Genomic DNA, 7404 nt, shown 5'->3' on the forward strand with positions numbered 1-7404 from the left:
AAAAATTATGTAAACAGTCATGGCTATTGAAAAGAATGACTGTGAGTGATCCTCTCCCAAAAGCTTACAGTATCCTTGCAATGAGCATTTATATCTTGGATAATTAAAAAAAGCAAAACAAAATATTTAAAAATAAATATCTGTGGCATTTAGAAAAAAGTACAGATATACAAGCATGCTAACCCAGTAACTCTACTCTATTTTTTTCTACTCTCGAAATAAACCATGTGTAAGTAGATGTACAAATGCTCAAAGCATTATTATTAACATGACTATAAATAGCTTATTTCTATCAGAAGAGATCATGTAAATAAGTCACAGAACATCTGTAACGTAGAAATGCAGCAGCAGTTATGGAGAATGGGGTGGGTTTACTACTGTGGGGAAAAAAATCTAGGAATTATTATGATGGGAAAAGCAATTTGAAAGCAAAATGGATGTTATAATTGCATTTATACTAAGGAAAGAAAGACAAACTATGTGTGTTCAAGGGCATTAAATTGTTAACGACAGCTATCTGGTAAAGGGAGTAGATAACAAAGGTGAATTGCTTTTGACTTTGTTTATCCATGGTATTTGCATCTTTTGCAACAATGAGTTCTCATATGATTTGTGTAATTTAAAAGTAACAATAATACATGGGCAAAGTGAAAACATAAAAATCTGAAAGGATGTATAAAAGCATTATTAGTACTTTCACTAACACAGGGGGTTGGGGTCTAAGGTTGTGGATCATTTTCTCAATTTCCTTTATGTTCCTTAGCGTTGGCTCCCCCCTTTTTTTTTTGTTTTGTTCATTCCCCACCCCCCACCCCCTGTACTGGGAATCGAACTCATGACCTTGCACTTGCCAGGCAGGCGCTATGCCACTGAGCTAAATCCCCAGCCCCCTTATGTCTTTGATAATACCTACATGTGAGCTGGCTTCCCAATTAAACCAGCGACACCAAAGTCCTGGCTGGCCAGCAGCAGCCTCTGCTTCTTTCCGTCCTCTCCTCTCCCTCCACACTAGGTCTCTGTTCTCTTATGTAAGATCTCTCACATGCACAGTGCAGGAACTCAAAGCCCCAGATAATCCGGCCTCGTGTCTCCTTTTACTGAAGAGGATGAAACTGAGACGCTGAGATGCCCCCACCTCCTGGCAGCTCTGCTGGGAAAGTGGACTAAGGTGACCTGGATCCCAGGCCCCTCCTCTCCCACCTTCAGTTTCTAGAGATAACCTGGAGGGGAGGGGACAGCCAAGGACTGCTTCCACCAGGTCAGGGAAGTCTGGGTCAAAGGGCAGTCAACCAGGCAGCATGATGAGGAGGCCATAATTAACAACGTCACCATGGCTTCAAAAGAGGGGACAAAAAATCCCCATCATTTGCCGAGTTCCCTCCGGGCTCAGCTTCAGACTCCCTTCCTAGACAATGGCTGGTCACACAGACCCACACACCCTTGCCAGACTTTCCAGAAAGAAAGTGGTGGAGCTCTGGGCCAAATTGGCCTCCAGGGGCCAACGAGCTGGGATTCAACCCTAATGACTTGTCCTGCCAAGAAGCTAGCTTGGGAAGCCTCCCAGGGACCAGCAGCTTAGCGCTGGAAGATCTGTTTGCTCTGAAAGCAGAGCATGGGGCAGCTGTGGTGTAGACCGGAGGGCACTGGCCTGGAAGAAGGAAAACAGGCTTCGGGATCCAGTGTAACCACTGTCTCCAGCTTAGTACCCCATGAATCCGGGAGTTGCGGGGCAGGCAGGGGCTTCTACATCTTGCTCAGGAAGGGTGATGTCTGGCCCCCTCCCCCAATATGGTTCTCTCAGAATCCTAGATGTCGGGAAGCTGCCGTTTCCTCTTCCCCAGCAGCTGCTGCCTGTCTGTCTCCATGGCAACCAGGCCAAAAGACTAATTTGCAGGGTCCCCGCTCTGGAGCTTACCTTGGAGCTGGGTTTTCAACTGTCTTTCTGGAAGCTAGGCCATCATCACTCCCTGGGGCCTCTGACAACATCCCCCAGCCACCGTGTGGGAGCAGCAGGCGTGGGGCCAGCCAGAAAAAAACTCCGTATGTCCTTTACAATCTTCATCCGCTTGGGAAGAAGAAAGAGAAACAGCCTTTCAGCCAGTGGTCTTGTAATCACTGGCAATTTGTGTTTCAAAGACCCCTGCACTTCTCCCTAGCCTCTCTGCACTGCTAAGGAGGGCTCTGCAGATGGCTTTGGGAACAGAAGTCTCCAGCCTTACCCTCTTCCATTCCCTCAGGCTGTTCCCTGCTCTTTGCTGGCCTACTGGGTCCAGGGATCCTGCTGTGGCTTTGTCTGCTTCTAATAGCATTGAAACATAAAAAATACTTCCCAGAAGATTGCAGAGGGTCAGGGTAAGGCTCAGAGCCTTACAGATTTCTCCTTTGGGCACACTATAACATGCCTAACTATACTGGATTCTCCTGAAGCCATTTAAAGTCAGACAGCTACCGGTATTGTTTCCTATTTGTCCTCCGACAACCTTTGCTATAACCTTCTCGGTGGCCTGTCCATTCTTAAGGTTTGGCTGACTGCCTTGGACATGAGAACCTCAACAGCGTAGACCACATTTATGAACTGACCATATAACCAGATTGGAGTCAGGAAACCTGGTTCTAGATCTCGGCCTGCAGCTAACTTGCTGTACAATTTTGAGTAAGTTTGTTCCTTTTGCTGGGTCTTATTCTTCCCCTAGGGTAAACTGTGTACATCAGACTGTAATCCCTCAGCTCCAGCTCGATGTGGATTTCCCCAGGGAGAAGTCCACAAGGCTCCCCACACAGGAACCAGGGCAGTAGCAGATACTCTCACTGTATAGGGTTGTAGTCAGTTCCAAGTAAAACCAATCCAGCTTGGACCTGGTATTATAGGTAGCTAAGTTAGGTAGAAATACTGTAGGCAGTCACAGGGTTGGGTCCTCCAGAGGTCAATGCAGAGGACAACCTTGGCTGGAGGCACATTCACTGACGGCCAAACTTCAAGAAAAGAGGAACTACTCACCCACATACTTCCCCTAGGGATGTACAGTAGTGATTGATATTCTAAGTAGGCATCAATCACCTTGGGGTGGAGGACCAAACCTCCTTAATCCACCCCTTCCAGGAAAGTCCGCTCTGTCTCCTGTACGCTTGCTACGTGACTTGCCTCCCCATTTGATCCCCATTTAATCAATATTACCCAAGAGACTATACTTATTGTAATCTTGTTGGTTGACCATACTTTAATCCCACCTCACACCCATCCTATGATTTTTCCATTGGGTCAATATTACCCAAGCGACTATGCTTGTAATCTTATTGATTATAGTTCTGTCCCACCTTAAACCCTTCTCACCTCAGGGCTTTGCTCAGTAAAACACCACTGAGAAGCAGGGATGAGGGCCGGGTGTGGTGGTGCATGCCTGTAATCCCAGCACTCGGGAGGCTGAGGCAGGAGAATCGTTGTGAGTTCGAGACCAGCCTGGGCTACAAAGTGAGCTTAAGTCCAGCCTGAACTGCATAGTGAGACCGTGTCTCAAAAAACACACACACAAAAAAAAAAGAGAGAGAGAGAGAAGCAGGCATGGCAGGCAACTCACTTTCCGGGCCCCTTTCTGTCCCTCATAGACAGAAGTTTGCTTTCTTTCAATAAATTCCTTCTACTCTTAAGCTCCATTGTTCCTAGACTTCATCCCTCCATTTTAGAGAACACAAACTTGCTGTTTCAGACATCTAGCAGGTTGGGAGTTTCTTTCCCCTTTATCACTGGGGTGGGATGGCTGCCTCATGCTGGGCCCCGTGGAAGCCAGCTTCTGGCCTGGTGACTTGTTTGAACCCCTGACTAACTGATCTGGAGCAAACCAATGCAACTGGACTCTCTTGCTCTCAGGAACAACCTCCAACCAGCACTAGGTGCTCCCCAAGGAGGTGGGGCTTGGAACTCTGAAACTCAGAACAGTACCACGCTGACCTGGAAGTTTAGGATCCCAAGCTAGCCACGGGGGCAGTGTCCTAAGAAGAGCCATCTTTCCCTGGGCCTCACAGCAAAGCCCCATCACTGAGTATGGTTTACACAGGCTGCCTAGCAGCTCATCAGGGCACACCAACATGGAGAGGGTACACAGCTCAGCAAGTTCCCAGGGAAGAGCAGGGGTGATCACTACGGTCTATCCTCACAACAAAGCAGCCACCAACTTCCTCAGGCCGGCTGCACTCCCGCGCATTGAAGGCTTGCACACTCTCCAGCCTTGTGCGTGCTGTTCTCTCTCCTCTTCTCCAGGTCTCTCGTCACCCCTACCCTTCCTCCTCCACGAGGCCTTCTCTGGCTCCAACTATTTCTACTTTTCTACTGTCCACATCCCACAGGGCTCTGGACACCCCAGTGAAATTCTCCTGATTGTGGATTTCTCACTGGGCATGGTGGCACACACCTGTAATCCCAGCACTCTGGAGCCTGAGGCAGGAGGATCGCTGTGAGCTCAAGGCCAGCCTGCACAACACATTAAGACGCTGTCTCAAAAAAAAAAAAAAAACTGTGGATTTCTCTTTTTCTTTTTACGGCAGGGTCTCCCTGTGTAATTCCAGCTGAATTTGAATTTACTGTGTAGGCTTATGGTGATCCTCCTGCCTCAGCCTCCCAAGGGCTGGGATTACAGGTGTGTGTCACAACGCCTGGCTTCTACATTTTTCCAGTATCACAGGAATGAGTAAGTGAGAGAAGGAAACAGAGCTACCATCTGTGATTTTTTTTGTATGAAGAGGTTTAGAATCATTAGCCAGGTATGGAGGTGCGTGCCTATAATCCTAGCACTCAGGAGGCTGAATCAGGAAGATCATGAATTTGAAACCAGCATAGCAAGACTTTATCTCTTTTTTTTTTGATCTTTTTGAAACAGGGTCTCGCTATGCGGTACAGGCTGGCCTTCAACTCACATTGTAGCCCAGGCTGGTCTTGAACTTGCAACGATCCTCCTGCCTCAGCCTCCCTAGTGCTGGGATTACAGGCATGCGCTACCACCCACCCCTAGCACTTTTTTCTTTTTTTTGGTCTTTTTTTGAGACAAGGTCTTGCTGTGCAGTTCAGGCTGGCCTTGAGCTCACTTTGTCGCCCAGGGTGGTCTCGAACTCCCAACGATTCTTCTGCTTCCGTCTCCCAAGTGCTGGGATTACAGGCTTGCACCACCACGCCCAGCTAAGACTCTATCTCAAAACACACCCCATCCCCCCACACAAAAGAATCATGCCTTTCATTTTTGTTGTACTGCCAGCGTTCTCTAAGTGTTTCGATTGACTTGCTCCTCCCATACCCCAGAGGCAGATAGGGAGGAAAGGAGTACGGTGCTGCATAGTAGACACAGCTGGCTTGGTTCCCTGAGAGTGCAGGGACCTGCTTGCTCAAGGCCACAGGGAAGATGAGAGCAGAGGTCTCATTGGTGGGGAGCTCCCAGCCCCTGGCCTGAGTCTGGGGCTTGTTTTACCTCCTGGTTTCCAGGTGTCCCCGTAAACCTCCCACACGAAAGGCAAGAAAGGGAAGGGAGCTTTTTCAGCAAGGATCCTTTGGTTCCCTGAGGGAGCCTCCCTTTCTTCATAAAAGCCCAAAGCTCTAGTCCGGGGGAAGGAAGCTTGTAGAACCGTGGAAGCGCGGACTCAGAGCCAGCAAAGCTAGGCTCTAGACTTGGGATTTCCACTTTCTAGCACTTTGATCTTGGATATGTTGTTTATTTTCTCTGAGCCTGTTTCCTGAGAAGTGACAGGGCTGTTACAGAATCTGTAGGGACCAGGGATAAAAAGATTTCATGTCCCTGTGGAGTATCATATGCACGGCGGCGGCATGGCGCACACAAGCAGGCAGACAAGGCCCAGACCCAACTCGGGGGCAGGATGCTCCCTCAGTGGAGCTCTATGGCAGAGGCCTCTGGCACCATAATGGGCAGACCACACTCTCCGACCCTGCTGCCTCTCCTGCCACTGCCTGACTGGAGGGGAGGAAGGGCAGGGTAAAGAGCTCCTCTTCAATTTGAACCCGCAAGAGGGCATTTTCCTAAATTCCTTGGCCTCATGAAGAAAGATCTGCTTATTGGTGGCTTATAGCTCCACCAGGTTCTGACTGGCATCCTCTTCCCAAATACATTTGGCCATTTTGCTACTTATTTTTCCGCGTAGGATGAGTAGCGGGCATGTAACTCACAACACCAGCCCTGCCAGCCTTGATTGGGGTAGGGAGCAGAGGAAGGTACTGGTATGTGCAGGGAAATGTTTTATTTTAAGATTTTATTTTAATTTAATTTTGTTTTTTGAGATCTCTCTTTCTTTTCTTTTTTTTTCTTTTTTCTTTTTGTCTTTTTGAGACAGGGTCTCACTATGCAGTTCAGGCTGAACTTGAGTTCACTTTGTGACCCAGGCTGGCCTCAAACATGCAACGATCCTTCTGCCTCAGCCTCCCAGTGCTGGGATTACAGGCATGCGCCACCAGAGATCTCACTATGTAGTCCTGGCTGGCTTTGGTTTTTTTTTTGTTTGTTTGTTTGTTTTCCGACACCAGGAATCGAACTCAGGACCTTGTGCTTGCCAGGCGGGTGTTGTGCCTCTGAGCTAAATCCCTAGACCCTCAGGCTGGCTTTGAACTCATTGCGTAGCCCAGACTGACCTTGAACGGGCAGCGATCCTCCTGCCTCAGCCTCCCAAATGCCGGATTATAAGTGTGCACAACCACATTGAGCTAAATTATATTAAGGCCCCAGAAAAGCCACCCATACCTCATCAGTTAGTTACTCAAATCTTATAGGGCCTTGTGAAAAATAAAATGAGATCTGTGGCTGCTATGGCATTTTATACTTTCTCCCCTAGAAAAGGCTCATTGCCATATTGCTATTTTTTTTTAAAATTTTTTTTATTTTTTGGTCTTTTTGAGACAGGGTCTCACTATACAGCTCAGGTTGGCCTTGAGCTCACTTTGTAGCCCAGGCTGGCCTTGAACTCACAACGATCCTCCTGCCTCAGCCTCCCGAGTGCTGGGATTACAGGCATGTGCCACCACGCCCAGCCAACTAATATTTATTTTTATATTTACATTATCTAAGGCCATGGGTTCAGCCTCTCTTCTCACACAATTAACTTTACTCAGAGGCAGGAAGATAGACTGCACTGCCTCTGCCAGGAGTGCCCAGCCAGTGTGTGAGAAACGCTTCTGTGCCAGTTCCAGCCACAAACCCGTGAACTCCTGGAGAGCAGGGAGCCGGCCTCGTTCTCATAAGCATCTCCAGCAACTGGCTCAGTGCCCGGCATGCCATAGGCATTTAATAATTACAGTGACTGTTTATCATGTCCTGTGCCAGGCACTCTCCCCCCGCCCCAGGGCACTCTTTACATATCATCTTATTTACTCCTTCAGCAATCTGCAAAGTAGGTTTTCTTTCTTTCTTTCTTTCT

The 7404-nt window shown here is 48.2% G+C and overlaps 1 long non-coding RNA gene across 2 annotated transcripts in view; it reads right to left on the reverse strand.

Annotated features, from left to right (window-relative positions):
* LOC102010969 overlaps positions 1–7404 on the reverse strand; it is a 31730-nt gene that overhangs the window by 17555 nt on the left and 6771 nt on the right. For both annotated transcript variants that reach the window (XR_262656.1, XR_001236120.1), the window contains exon 2: positions 1916–2065. This is a non-coding gene — a long non-coding RNA (uncharacterized LOC102010969). The remainder of the gene's footprint in view (positions 1–1915; positions 2066–7404) is intronic.

Source organism: Chinchilla lanigera, unplaced genomic scaffold (assembly GCF_000276665.1).
Source record: "Chinchilla lanigera isolate Chin_1 unplaced genomic scaffold, ChiLan1.0 scaffold00051, whole genome shotgun sequence".
NCBI lineage: Eukaryota > Metazoa > Chordata > Mammalia > Rodentia > Chinchillidae > Chinchilla > Chinchilla lanigera.